Source organism: Sinocyclocheilus grahami, unplaced genomic scaffold, assembly GCF_001515645.1.
Source record: "Sinocyclocheilus grahami isolate Dianchi unplaced genomic scaffold, SAMN03320097.WGS_v1.1 scaffold47.1, whole genome shotgun sequence".
Classification (NCBI taxonomy): domain Eukaryota; kingdom Metazoa; phylum Chordata; class Actinopteri; order Cypriniformes; family Cyprinidae; genus Sinocyclocheilus; species Sinocyclocheilus grahami.
Window position 1 is genome coordinate 1,638,717 of NW_015505226.1, and position 16,051 is coordinate 1,654,767.

A 16,051-nucleotide genomic window follows, 5' to 3' on the forward strand; every position below is an offset into this window, starting at 1 on the left:
TGGCTCTCCAATACGAACCAAATAATGATGCTAACATATCCTAGTGACGCAAAGTCATTAACACATAGAGCCAATTGACGTATTTGTGCGGTCAATTATATTAAACTCGCACCTCACCTTATCTCGTGAGTTTAACATCATGCAAAATTCATCCAAGTCTAAACCTATGCAGATTGACCTGTGTTTTTTTATTTCTGTAAGATTTGTGAAGCAGTGATTAAGCAGAAATTCTGAAGAGTAGGCTTTACAATCCAGTATATACAGAATCATAAGATGGCAAATGGACAAGGTTTATTTGCATTGTGTTCTGGGAACTCATTTAAAGGGATCATATGATGCGATTTCAAGTTTTCCTTTCTCTTTGGAGTGTTACAAGCTCTTGGTGCAGAAAGAAGATCTGTAAAGTTGCAAAGACTAAAGTCTCAAATCCAAAGAGATATTCTTTATAAAAGTTAAGAGACAGCCACGCCTACCTAAATGGCTCGTTCTAACACGCCCCCACATGTCTACGTCTCAATGTGGGAAGATTTGCATAACGCAGCCCAAATGTTCACGCAAAGAAAGAAGGTGTAACTTTTATTCTCGCTGTAGTATTGTTGCCGCCGCCGCCGCCATGTTGCGAAGGCGCTGTGTGTTTCGTTGTGAAAGCGAAACTACTTTGTTTGGTCTTCCAAAAGAGGACGATATCTGCTTCGTCATGCCTGGAGCTGATCCATGCTGGTTGCTGAGGAAATACATCAACTTCGCGCTTTGGATCGCCGGATTGGCTTTCACTGTGGATGAAGCGGAGTCCACTCCGGGGTCGTCACATGTGGTTGCCGCAAGCCTGCCGGATGCTCTTTTGTCGAATCCGCCGGCCGCGCCGTTCTCAAGCCTGCCCGCAGCCACTCACTCTAGGCCGCCAGCCTCCGCTCACTCTAGCCCGCCGTGTATGATGCTGTGTGTTTCGTTGTGAACGCGAAACTACTTTGTTTGGCCTTCCAAAAGAGGACACGACTAGAAATCAGTGGTTAAGTTGTATTTACAACACTGTTCCAGAACAGTTCAACCTAAATATTCAGATGTGTGCAGCGCATTTTATGGAGGACTATTTCCTGATCCTGGTAGAGTAGACTACAATGCCCGCTGTTCTGACTCACAGATTGTAAGTACGTTTTTTATATTTAAAGAATTTGCCACTGACGATTCAAACGCGAGTTTTGAGCAGTGTAGAGTAGCGCTTGTTGTTTGTCATTACTCCGATCACACGTGCAGACATGGTTTTGTTTACGCGGCGCGGCGCGATGCAACGCAACGCGTAAAAAGACAGTATAAGTCATTATAATCTGTAATTATGTCCCCACTGGATGCAACAAATGCCTCGTTTATGATGGGTTTTAATGTTTATGTCTCGTCGCTCCGGCCGGACAGGGCATCACAGTATGGTAGGGGCGTAAAATTTCCGTCACACGCTTGAGGTATTCGGTCAATCACAAAGATAACTGGCCAATCAGAGCACACCTCGCATTTTCAGAACGATGAGCTTTGTAAAAATCGAGGCGTTTCAGAAAGTCGGGGCATAGAGGAGAAACAATAATGTACAGTATGTTTTTTTAACCTTAAACCGCATAAACACATTTCATTACACCAAATACACCAAATAATGTTCTTTTTAGCAACATCATATGACCCCTTTAAAGTGTGTGAGGTTTAGCAGATTTTTGATTCAGAAGTACACATGTGTATGACGGGGTTCAACTCTTATTATTCAGTGAGATTATGAGTCATCTATACTGGTCATTCCATTTACTCCATCTCATTACAGATATGCCCTTCATCAGGACAAAGCTGTCGGTAAGCTATAGAAAAGGTGCTGCTTGATTAAGATCTGTAGGAGCCTGATTGTCTGATGAATGCTTATGGCTTTAAAGCAAGGCTTATAGGTTTAACATTTGGGTGAAATATTCTTTAAAAAAAAAATATATATATATATATATATATTTAAGAAACCTGTTGACCTGTTTAGTCTGTTTCTGTTAGATGATTGCTTTATATCTCTAATTTTCCTATTTCATACCTGTGAGACCAAGATGAAATCAAGATTGACATTTGTTGTCAGACACAGTGGCCGGAATTACATATTCTTCCTGAACAACAAAGTGTGACAACTAGCCCCCTAGATTATTTCTTTTTTTCTTTCTTTCTCTCTCTCTTTCTAACACTTACTTTTGCTAGTCTCACTTATTGCCTTTCTACATTAGATTTTATTGGCTTCCAGGTTTTTTTTAGAGTATGAAATTCTACTAAATTCATTTGCACAGAGAAGCCCTGAACATTTTAGAGCTTAATTAGTTTTTCAAATTATTCTTATTTCTCTCTTTGGATTCCTCAGCAAGCAGGAAAGCTCTTAATGATACACCAACGCTCTACATTCCTCATGAAGCAGGATTTGCTGTATACAAGGGATGTGGAGCTGGAAAACAGGACTTTGAGGTGATTAAGTCTGGTTGTTTGCATTGAGAACAAATGATTCCTTCAGTTTGGAACATTTCCATAACATCAAAACAAGTGATTACTTTACGATAGTCTTGTAAGTGGAAGTAAGAAGCATGCGTTCCCATAAGACTGATTTGTTCCTGCATATGTAAGAAAGTGTTGCATGTGTTTGCTGAAGCGGACATGAAACATTAGAACAGTTCAGAAGTACACCCACGCTCACTAGTCCAGTCAGTGCTTCTCAATGGTGAATGACACCTACCATCTTTTGCTTACGCAAATGAACTCACAAACTCACACAAAAAACACACACAGAGCCTCTCTCTCATTTTCTTTCTTACAACCTAATTTCTTTGAATTTTTAGTGTATTTTGTCTCATTCAGTCACTAAACATCGATTCACATAATGTGGATAAAATTGTCTGCGTTCAGATTACAATGAAAGACTGAATGCAAAGAACTTCAATGCATGTACAGACTTTGTTCTGTCAGCTGAAAAAAAAAATCCTTCACTATCGTCATCACCATCATCTTTCTTTCTTATATTATTTACTATATCCAAATGTGGCATTTAATGGTACACTTATTTTTAGTATATTTGATCTGTTTGCACTTTGTGTCAATGTAATTCAGCATTAGAGGTTGCTTCCGTTCAACCCTCGTCCACCTACATGCTCACACACAAATACACCTTTGAGTCTTTAGATCAAGGAGAAAATAGTGGTTGAATGCTTCCTCTGTGTGTAATCCTCTGTTCATATTTTAAAAAGAAACTTTGATTGTCTGTCTCATGGTCAGCGATCATTGAAAGTACAGAGCATTTATCAGACATTGTATTCTCATAGAAAGCCAAAGGTGACCTCAGTTTCTAAAAACTTTGCAAAGACGATGCATCACTATTCGTCAGACATACACATGACATGGCACTGAGCAGCAGTGAGAGAAAACTTTAATTTTCCAGTTTTCAGCACCAAATAATTTCATAAATCCAAGGAATTTAACACTGCCAGATTGCTGCTGGATGCCAAGTACCACATTTTTAAGGCTGGACAGATTTAGGGGACTATTAAAATGAAACAGGTTAAAATCAAATCAAATCGAATCAAATACAACAATCTAAACACACATTCTCCCTGCCTCCACACAGTATTTACTTACACAAGTTTATGTGTGTGAATATGAATATGTGTGTGAAAGAGATGTGGATGCCCCATACTGAGGCTACTCCAGGTAATTTTGTGTAATCCAATTATAACTATCCAATTACAACTAAATAAGATTACCTCTAGTCCTGTCTAACACATTTTACTACTATGTGGCATCCATAATGACAAATGTAAACTGGGGGAGATATTTGACTTATTTTGTCACACGTGGACACCCACAAAAATCACCCAAAGCCCCCCTTAATTGGTGATATGTTGAGTTCCCCCTCAAGGATTTATTAACACTTGATATGGCACTGTTTGTGTGATCACGGCATGTGTCACATGTGACTCAAGTGTTAGAATCCCTTTGTGTTTTGTGCCAATAAGTTGGCATGTGAAAATGAGAATCACACTTCTGCATATTTCTGCTTGTACCTCACTCCTCCCACCCGTTTCTGTGTTTCTCACTTAAGTGAGAAATTATGGCATTGACGCTGGAGCCATTAGCAAAATTTATTAGGCCCCACGTAATCAGACAACTGTGAGCTGCATGGTCTCAGTATTTCATAAGAACATCTCTGAACGCACAACACATTGACCCTTGAAGCAGATGGGCTACAGCAGCAGAAGACCAAACCGAGTGCCACTCCTGCCAGCAAAGAACAAGTCACCAAGGCTACAATTCACACGGGCTCACCAAAATTGGACAATAGACGATTGGAAAAAGGTTGCCTGGTCTGATGAGTCTCAATTTCTGATGCAACATTTAGATTGCTGGGTCAAAATTTAGCTTAAAAAAACATGAAAGCATGCATCCATTTTGCCTTGTATCAGTGGTCCAGGCTGGTGGTGGTGGTGTAATGGTGTGGGGGATATTTTCTTGGCACTCTTTGGGCCACTTAGTACCACCTGAGCATCTTTTACATGTCACAGGCTACCTGAGTATTGTTGCTGACCATGTCCATCCCTTTATGACCACAGTGTACAAATCTTTTGATTTGATTTGCACAGAGAAGCCCTGAACATTTTAGATTGACCAGGTCTAAACTCATTAGAGCACCTTCGGGATGTAGTGGAATGGGAGACTGGCATCATGGATGTGCAGTCGACAAATCCGCTGCAACTGTGTTATGCTATCATGTCAATATGGATCCAAATCCCTGAGAAATGTTTCCAGGACCTTGTTAAATCTATGCCATGAAGGCAGTTCTTTGAGCAAAATTTTGTGGCCCATTCCCAGCTCCCCAGCCAAATGATTTGTTAGTTTCCTTGTGCTGACATCAATCTGCCAGTGTCATGTTTATCTGACTTAGTCTTTTTCTAAACATGCTGTGGCATTTGCATAATCTAAAACTTAAAAAAATTACATTCTGGTGAATCGTGGCGAGTCTGATTAGTGCACTGATTACTACACTACTCACTTACTACTTACTTGCACTGATTTCAACAAACAATCATCAAATGTAAAACACATTTAAAAGACACAGTTTTACTTTTCACATTTTTTTCTTTTACAGTTCACTTACATTTCTGTGCTATTACAATCAAAGCCCTCATTACTGAATCAGAGGAAATGATGGATAAATGATTATGCCCTCTGATGTCAATATAACATAGCAGGGTCCAAAAGTCCAGTGCCACGTAATATTTTTTTCCCATTTAAGCCTGGAAATAATAATAATAATAATAATAATAATAATATGCATGAATAAATAAATAAATATTTATTATTAAACTTACATTAATTAAACAGCCAATAGAATACTGAATACTGAATACAAACAATACTGATTTACAATGACTTTTCTTATTTTTAGTCTCTCTAATCAGTGCAATAATCAGACTCACCATGATTCACCAGAATTAAAATCTGATTTAGATTATGCAATATATCTGTTTGTGATCTCTGAGCAGGCATTGGATGTTGTATATTGATTCAAATATGTGGTCTGAGCACAATAATGATGTTTAACATGCCTGAACCTAGTGGAGCTTTGTGTGAGGGTAATGACCTGTAAGCAAAACATGAAGTCCTCTTTTTTATAATCACTTAGCTAAAAATGTATGCACTGGTGCACAATCCTTCTCTCTCTCACTCACTCTCTCTCTCACACACACACACACACACACAGTCTGGTCAGCTATCCTTGTGGGGACTCTCCATAGACGTAATGGTTTTTCAACTGTACAGACCACATATTCTGCTGCCCTACACCAACCCATTACAGGAAACTTTCTGCATTTTTAGATTTTCAAAAAACTTCATTCTGTATGATTTATAAGCTTTTGTACCCATGGGGACCACAATTTAGGTCCCCACCGTGACACGAGTCCCCTTGAGTCTGTGTGTAGTCAGGTTTAAGTCCCCACCAGGATATATAAACCAGTACACACACACACTCACACACAGTCTTCCTGGGCATGAAACAAGTATTCTGCAATTTATCTGGGACAAACACAAAGCCCCTGCACCCCTTCATGGTCTTCAAGACAAGAGAGAAAGCAGAAAGAGAATGAGAGGAATAGAGGGGACATGAGGGTAAATAAACAATACGCCCATAGAACACATTGATCCTCTCCACGTGATTTCACATTCATCACTATGGGGCCAGTGAGAGAGAAGGGGGCAAAACAAGAGAGAGGGAGATGTATATGTGTTTGTGAAGGCTGGATTCAACACAGGGGTACTATCAGGATTGTAAGAAGGTAAGAGCCTTATTAATCTAAAAGGTTGCCTGGTCTGATGAGTCTCAATTTCTGATGCAACATTTAGATTGCTGGGTCAAAATTTAGCTTAAAAAAACATGAAAGCATGCATCCATTTTGCCTTGTATCAGTGGTCCAGGCTGGTGGTGGTGGTGTAATGGTGTGGGGGATATTTTCTTGGCACTCTTTGGGCCACTTAGTACCACCTGAGCATCTTTTACATGTCACAGGCTACCTGAGTATTGTTGCTGACCATGTCCATCCCTTTATGACCACAGTGTACAAATCTTTTGATTTGATTTGCACAGAGAAGCCCTGAACATTTTAGATTGACCAGGTCTAAACTCATTAGAGCACCTTCGGGATGTAGTGGAATGGGAGACTGGCATCATGGATGTGCAGTCGACAAATCCGCTGCAACTGTGTTATGCTATCATGTCAATATGGATCCAAATCCCTGAGAAATGTTTCCAGGACCTTGTTAAATCTATGCCATGAAGGCAGTTCTTTGAGCAAAATTTTGTGGCCCATTCCCAGCTCCCCAGCCAAATGATTTGTTAGTTTCCTTGTGCTGACATCAATCTGCCAGTGTCATGTTTATCTGACTTAGTCTTTTTCTAAACATGCTGTGGCATTTGCATAATCTAAAACTTAAAAAAATTACATTCTGGTGAATCGTGGCGAGTCTGATTAGTGCACTGATTACTACACTACTCACTTACTACTTACTTGCACTGATTTCAACAAACAATCATCAAATGTAAAACACATTTAAAAGACACAGTTTTACTTTTCACATTTTTTTCTTTTACAGTTCACTTACATTTCTGTGCTATTACAATCAAAGCCCTCATTACTGAATCAGAGGAAATGATGGATAAATGATTATGCCCTCTGATGTCAATATAACATAGCAGGGTCCAAAAGTCCAGTGCCACGTAATATTTTTTTCCCATTTAAGCCTGGAAATAATAATAATAATAATAATAATAATAATATGCATGAATAAATAAATAAATATTTATTATTAAACTTACATTAATTAAACAGCCAATAGAATACTGAATACTGAATACAAACAATACTGATTTACAATGACTTTTCTTATTTTTAGTCTCTCTAATCAGTGCAATAATCAGACTCACCATGATTCACCAGAATTAAAATCTGATTTAGATTATGCAATATATCTGTTTGTGATCTCTGAGCAGGCATTGGATGTTGTATATTGATTCAAATATGTGGTCTGAGCACAATAATGATGTTTAACATGCCTGAACCTAGTGGAGCTTTGTGTGAGGGTAATGACCTGTAAGCAAAACATGAAGTCCTCTTTTTTATAATCACTTAGCTAAAAATGTATGCACTGGTGCACAATCCTTCTCTCTCTCACTCACTCTCTCTCTCACACACACACACACACACACAGTCTGGTCAGCTATCCTTGTGGGGACTCTCCATAGACGTAATGGTTTTTCAACTGTACAGACCACATATTCTGTTGCCCTACACCAACCCATTACAGGAAACTTTCTGCATTTTTAGATTTTCAAAAAACTTCATTCTGTATGATTTATAAGCTTTTGTACCCATGGGGACCACAATTTAGGTCCCCACCGTGACACGAGTCCCCTTGAGTCTGTGTGTAGTCAGGTTTAAGTCCCCACCAGGATATATAAACCAGTACACACACACACTCACACACAGTCTTCCTGGGCATGAAACAAGTATTCTGCAATTTATCTGGGACAAACACAAAGCCCCTGCACCCCTTCATGGTCTTCAAGACAAGAGAGAAAGCAGAAAGAGAATGAGAGGAATAGAGGGGACATGAGGGTAAATAAACAATACGCCCATAGAACACATTGATCCTCTCCACGTGATTTCACATTCATCACTATGGGGCCAGTGAGAGAGAAGGGGGCAAAACAAGAGAGAGGGAGATGTATATGTGTTTGTGAAGGCTGGATTCAACACAGGGGTACTATCAGGATTGTAAGAAGGTAAGAGCCTTATTAATCTCATATTAATCTCTAGATCAATCATTTCAAAGCAAGTGTAACATGCAAATGAGTTGAGATATCATTTCCTCTGTAATTTAGATTTTTAAAAAACTTACAGACTGCATGTAGTAAAATTATACGATGGAACCTTATGATAGAAGAATAAATAATTTGACACTGTTTTTGTTTTATTTAATTAATATTTAATTTGAAACTATTCAATAACATTCACACAGTAAATCAGAACTGGATTATAGATTTAAAAAATACAATATAGTAGGATCCAATGCCACATTTTTTTTTCCATTTAAACATGGAAATAAGAAAAAATTAATTAAAACATATACATAAATTAACAAATAAGACAAAGATAACACATTTGCAAATACAAAACAAAGTTAACATTTTATTTTATTTCAATAACTTCAATAACAAAAATTTTGCTAAATATATGCCATATGTTTAGAGATAAAGTGTACAGTATAGGGAAGACTTTTAGAGGGAGGAGCCTCACAAAAAAATGTGCTCATCCCTTTTCTTTCCTTTCATCCTTTCTTGCTTCTTTTTGTCTAGTTCCACTTTGCAAAAGCCAAGCACACAAATACACACATATCTCATGTTCTCACCCCTGTGGTGTAGCTACAGCTGCAGATACAGTATTTACATAAACAGCTTCATGGACAGTACATACACAAATTTAACTTAAAGGGACAGTCTACCCAAAAATGAAAATGAAACCCTCACCCATTTACTCACCCTCATGCTGTTCCAAACCTGTATGACTTACTTTCTTCCATGGAACACAAAATATATTTTGAAGAATGTTATTATCTAAACGGTTTCAGGTGCCATTGATTCCATCGTATGGACCAAAATAAGTAAATGGGACCCGAAACTGTTTGGTTACCAACATTCTTCAAAACATCTTCTTTTGTGCTCCACAGAAGGAAAAAATACATACATGAGAATGACATGGGGATGAGTAAATGATGACACAACTTTCATTTTGGGGTGGACAATTCCTTCAACACATTCAACTTCTCTTTTTTTTTTTAATTCAGAAATCATGATTTGCTTGATGTTGCAGGTCTCCACAGTTCAACATGGCTAAAAGGAACTCAAAACTCAAATGGTTACTTCTCATCCACCTCTTACTGTCTGATGTGGTATTTGGCAGAGCTCCACTCCCTCAAGGCAAACTGACGCCTTCAGTCACTTCAAAAATGTTTCAAGTAGAGAAAGAATCCCAAATGGTTGAAGATGATCTTCCTGCCACCCATCAGTTGGTCTTAAACCTCTCAGCCTCTCTACAAGGTCAGCTGGACCTCCAAAGCAATGCAAGCTGTGTGCAGAGCTCTCTAATGGAGGCTGGAAAGGAAAGGGTTTCTCTCAGGAGCTATTAGGGTTGGCAATGATGCCAGTGCTGGTGTCAGCAGGATGTTTGTCTGATGCCCAAAAGTTGGTAATGCAACTCTATGCGGTGTTGGGGGAAAATGATACGCATGAATTTTTACAGAACATACTGGTGCTGATCAAGAGAGGTAAAGAAAGGGATTCATCACACATGGTCCATTACAGCTTTACCAATGGATTCCAAACCCCTTCATCTCCTTCTATGCAGAACTCTGAGTCACAGCGCCACCTACAGGCTGTTATATTTAACATTCATCAGCTAGCTGAGGTGGGTGAGAAAGATGAGGGTAAAGTTGGGCATAGGGGGCAATGCAATGGGTGGGTGAGGGTGAAAGGTACTCGGATTCTCGGGCAGGCCGCAGAACAGAGCAAGCAATTGTGTCTTGAGGAAGCACAGCAGGCTTGTGGAAGCTTGGGATTCCAATGTGCAGGTGTGACCCAGGATGGTGATTCTGGATATTATCGTGTTATCTCGAGGCCTGGAAGCCGCATAGTGCCTTTATCTAACTCTGAGAGCTGGATTCAAACTTGCAAGGTGAGAGCTGTACGTTTGCGCAGAAATGGGGGCCCTCAGCATCAATGTGTAAATGAAAAAGAGGAGCGAGTGTTTACAGTAGTGGAGTGGATTCCAGCAGTCTCCACACTGTATAATCTGGGAACAGCCGTTTACTATGCTTCGGTTAGCTGCTATGCCACTGCAAAAGAGAGAGCCATCTTCAGCACTGTGGATCTAGGCACAGATGCGCTCATGGCTGTAACGGGGGGAACCGCGGGAGTTATGGTTATGCGTTGGGGGCTGGATTAAAAACGGGTGTGAAGGCAGGAATTAAATATCTGCTGAACAGCATGAAAGAGGAAGATGACCTTCCAATGAACCAGAACAGCTGGGAGGATGGAACTCTCGCTGTCCAATAAAAGACCAAGGAGAAACCGATGAAGAGATTCAAGAACAACAGTTGCATTGCTCCAGGGCCTCAAGGATTTTTCCATATGTAATAAATAATGTTTAGATCACTATATTAGTCTATATGTTCAGTCATAATAAATATGTCCAGTCATAAATACCTTAATATCCAAAAGGTATTTTATGACATCAGCAGGAAGTGACATCATTTTTGGTGGGGAAACAATGACACAAACATGAGTTAATTTGAGTAAAAAATATATATATATCTCTAGGTATTTATAGAAATAATATTTTAAAGGGATAGTTCACCCAAAAATTTAAATTCTGTCATTAATTACTTATCCCCATGTCGTTCCAAATATGTAAGACCTTTGTTCATCTTCTGAACAAAAATTAAGATATTTTTGATGAAATCCGAAAGTTTTCTGACCCTGCATAGACAGCAACGGAACTACCACGTTCAAGACCCAGAAAGGTAGTAAGGACATCGTTAAAATACTCCTTATATGTGGTTCAACCTTAATTTTATAAAGCTACGAGGATACTTTTTGTGTGCAAAGAAAACAAAAATAATGACTTTATTAACAATTTCTTCTCTTCCGTGTCAGTCTTCTATGCACATTCACAGGAGTACCACGCAGGGGCGTAAATGTAAATGTCCCAATACATTTGTCCATATGTATATACAAGTCACAGGTGTTTGGTGATGAGTTTTTGGCTCAAGGTCTGTATTTAAAGTCACACCAGAGGTATTTTAGCTGGGATTGGGACTTGGCTTTGTGCAGACCAGTCAAGTTCTTCCACACTGACTGAATCAATCTTTTGATTGATTGAAAGCCTTATACACAGAGGCATTGTTGTGTTAGAATAGAAAATGGTCCTGTTCAAACTATTGGTATAAAATTAGAAGCACACAATTCCCTAGAATAGCATTATATGCTTTTTTTTTACTAAAAATTAGAAATGACTGAAGTAGTCAAACCTGTTCATTAGAAGGGGGTGTCCCAATACTTTTGGCAATATAGAGTACAAGCCAGCCTAGCTATTCAAAATATACCATGCATGCGTGTGGTGCTGCTGACGCAGGAGCTGGCGTTCTGACATGCGCTGCGTCTTGTTTGCAAGCAGAGGAATGCACACGCATGCCAAAGCCACTAGAAGGCAAGCCTGCAACCTTTAGCCAAAAAAGCGTAACGGCTAATGCTAACGCTTCCACTTTGCCAGTGTGTGGGAAAGGAGACCAGAGGCCGTTTTCTTTTTTTTAATGGATGTCAATGGAGGAGAGGTTTCACTACACTGAATAAACAGCATTTTAGAGGAAACAGCTTATCATTTAATGAATCGAGAGCCTATCGGCTAATCTTCAACATGTTTTACACTAAACAATACTTTTGAATTTAACTATTTTTAAAGTTTACACCGAAAAAAATGATGTTTTATAAGAGTAGTCACTCACATTTTGCGACAGGAGGGATTCAGCATACGGCAATTCTCATGCATTCCTGTGGTAATCGTAAACTGCAATTGAGTGTTGCACAACTCTTTCTGAAATTCAATGGCTATAATGTGATTGGTTATTAAGGCACACGTGATCCAAAGTTGACTGTTACGCTTTCTCTAATAGTAAGTAATAGACCCTCTCATCTCCCTATACCTATAGTAAGACTATCTCTGACGCATCTGCCATGGTACTGTCGTGAACGCACGTCAAAGACTGACACAGAAAAGAAGAAATTGTAGAATAAAGTCGTTGTTTTGTTTTTTTTGCACACAAAAATATTGTTGTAGCTTCATAAAAGTAAGGTTGAACCACTGATGTCACATGGACTATTTTAACAATGTCCTTGCTACCTTTCTGGGCTTTGAACATGGCAGTTCCATTGGTGTCTGGGTCAGAAAGCTCTCACGATTTATTTCCAGAACATAATGCATGATGGGATACACTTAGCCTTCAATAGCGCTCTGGAGCGGTATTCGAGGTAGTGTGGATTTAGTATCCATTAAGGGCACTGCACTTTGGCATTTTGAAGACATGGGACAGACTTGCACACTTACTTCCTGTCATGCGCACGCGCTCTCAAGTGGCCAAGACCGCAAGTGTGGGTATTTGGACAAGGGGTGTGTTTCAGTGCGAAAGCAAAAGCACTTTATTTGGCCTTCCGGAAGTAGATGCAATTAGGAATCATTGGTTAAGATTTATTTACAACAGAACAGCACAACCCAGATGTTCGAATTTGTGCAACGCATTTTATGGACGACAGTTTTTTGAACCTAGAAGAGTACAAGGCTGGCTGTGCACAAAGGCTATTTCTAAAAAAAAAAAAACGGGTCAATTCCGACTTTGCTATGACAATCTGGTGCTTCTGAATCAGCGATTGTAAGTGTGTTTTGTTATTAGTTTAAGTATTTGCTATTGACTGTTCAAATGCTGAGTTTTGCGCAGCAGAGTAACGCATCGTGTGTGTGAGTGTGTATGTATGTGTGTGTGTGAGAGAGTGTGTGTGTGTGTGAGTGTGTGTGTGTGTGAGAGAGTGTGTGTGAGTGTGTGAAAGCAAGTGTAACATGCAAATGAGTTGAGATATCATTTCCTCTGTAATTTAGATTTTTAAAAAACTTACAGACTGCATGTAGTAAAATTATACGATGGAACCTTATGATAGAAGAATAAATAATTTGACACTGTTTTTGTTTTATTTAATTAATATTTAATTTGAAACTATTCAATAACATTCACACAGTAAATCAGAACTGGATTATAGATTTAAAAAATACAATATAGTAGGATCCAATGCCACATTTTTTTTTCCATTTAAACATGGAAATAAGAAAAAATTAATTAAAACATATACATAAATTAACAAATAAGACAAAGATAACACATTTGCAAATACAAAACAAAGTTAACATTTTATTTTATTTCAATAACTTCAATAACAAAAATTTTGCTAAATATATGCCATATGTTTAGAGATAAAGTGTACAGTATAGGGAAGACTTTTAGAGGGAGGAGCCTCACAAAAAAATGTGCTCATCCCTTTTCTTTCCTTTCATCCTTTCTTGCTTCTTTTTGTCTAGTTCCACTTTGCAAAAGCCAAGCACACAAATACACACATATCTCATGTTCTCACCCCTGTGGTGTAGCTACAGCTGCAGATACAGTATTTACATAAACAGCTTCATGGACAGTACATACACAAATTTAACTTAAAGGGACAGTCTACCCAAAAATGAAAATGAAACCCTCACCCATTTACTCACCCTCATGCTGTTCCAAACCTGTATGACTTACTTTCTTCCATGGAACACAAAATATATTTTGAAGAATGTTATTATCTAAACGGTTTCAGGTGCCATTGATTCCATCGTATGGACCAAAATAAGTAAATGGGACCCGAAACTGTTTGGTTACCAACATTCTTCAAAACATCTTCTTTTGTGCTCCACAGAAGGAAAAAATACATACATGAGAATGACATGGGGATGAGTAAATGATGACACAACTTTCATTTTGGGGTGGACAATTCCTTCAACACATTCAACTTCTCTTTTTTTTTTTAATTCAGAAATCATGATTTGCTTGATGTTGCAGGTCTCCACAGTTCAACATGGCTAAAAGGAACTCAAAACTCAAATGGTTACTTCTCATCCACCTCTTACTGTCTGATGTGGTATTTGGCAGAGCTCCACTCCCTCAAGGCAAACTGACGCCTTCAGTCACTTCAAAAATGTTTCAAGTAGAGAAAGAATCCCAAATGGTTGAAGATGATCTTCCTGCCACCCATCAGTTGGTCTTAAACCTCTCAGCCTCTCTACAAGGTCAGCTGGACCTCCAAAGCAATGCAAGCTGTGTGCAGAGCTCTCTAATGGAGGCTGGAAAGGAAAGGGTTTCTCTCAGGAGCTATTAGGGTTGGCAATGATGCCAGTGCTGGTGTCAGCAGGATGTTTGTCTGATGCCCAAAAGTTGGTAATGCAACTCTATGCGGTGTTGGGGGAAAATGATACGCATGAATTTTTACAGAACATACTGGTGCTGATCAAGAGAGGTAAAGAAAGGGATTCATCACACATGGTCCATTACAGCTTTACCAATGGATTCCAAACCCCTTCATCTCCTTCTATGCAGAACTCTGAGTCACAGCGCCACCTACAGGCTGTTATATTTAACATTCATCAGCTAGCTGAGGTGGGTGAGAAAGATGAGGGTAAAGTTGGGCATAGGGGGCAATGCAATGGGTGGGTGAGGGTGAAAGGTACTCGGATTCTCGGGCAGGCCGCAGAACAGAGCAAGCAATTGTGTCTTGAGGAAGCACAGCAGGCTTGTGGAAGCTTGGGATTCCAATGTGCAGGTGTGACCCAGGATGGTGATTCTGGATATTATCGTGTTATCTCGAGGCCTGGAAGCCGCATAGTGCCTTTATCTAACTCTGAGAGCTGGATTCAAACTTGCAAGGTGAGAGCTGTACGTTTGCGCAGAAATGGGGGCCCTCAGCATCAATGTGTAAATGAAAAAGAGGAGCGAGTGTTTACAGTAGTGGAGTGGATTCCAGCAGTCTCCACACTGTATAATCTGGGAACAGCCGTTTACTATGCTTCGGTTAGCTGCTATGCCACTGCAAAAGAGAGAGCCATCTTCAGCACTGTGGATCTAGGCACAGATGCGCTCATGGCTGTAACGGGGGGAACCGCGGGAGTTATGGTTATGCGTTGGGGGCTGGATTAAAAACGGGTGTGAAGGCAGGAATTAAATATCTGCTGAACAGCATGAAAGAGGAAGATGACCTTCCAATGAACCAGAACAGCTGGGAGGATGGAACTCTCGCTGTCCAATAAAAGACCAAGGAGAAACCGATGAAGAGATTCAAGAACAACAGTTGCATTGCTCCAGGGCCTCAAGGATTTTTCCATATGTAATAAATAATGTTTAGATCACTATATTAGTCTATATGTTCAGTCATAATAAATATGTCCAGTCATAAATACCTTAATATCCAAAAGGTATTTTATGACATCAGCAGGAAGTGACATCATTTTTGGTGGGGAAACAATGACACAAACATGAGTTAATTTTAGTAAAAAATATATATATATCTCTAGGTATTTATAGAAATAATATTTTAAAGGGATAGTTCACCCAAAAATTTAAATTCTGTCATTAATTACTTATCCCCATGTCGTTCCAAATATGTAAGACCTTTGTTCATCTTCTGAACAAAAATTAAGATATTTTTGATGAAATCCGAAAGTTTTCTGACCCTGCATAGACAGCAACGGAACTACCACGTTCAAGACCCAGAAAGGTAGTAAGGACATCGTTAAAATACTCCTTATATGTGGTTCAACCTTAATTTTATAAAGCTACGAGGATACTTTTTGTGTGCAAAGAAAACAAAAATAATGAC

At 39.2% G+C, this 16,051-nt stretch overlaps 2 pseudogenes; both read left to right on the top strand.

The window, feature by feature from the left end:
* Window positions 1–8,322: 8,322 nt before the first annotated feature.
* Window positions 8,323–10,660, top strand: LOC107582830 (uncharacterized; annotated as a pseudogene).
* A 3,597-nt stretch (window positions 10,661–14,257) lies between these two features.
* On the top strand, window positions 14,258–15,482 carry LOC107582831 (uncharacterized; annotated as a pseudogene).
* The last annotated feature ends 569 nt before the right edge of the window (window positions 15,483–16,051 follow it).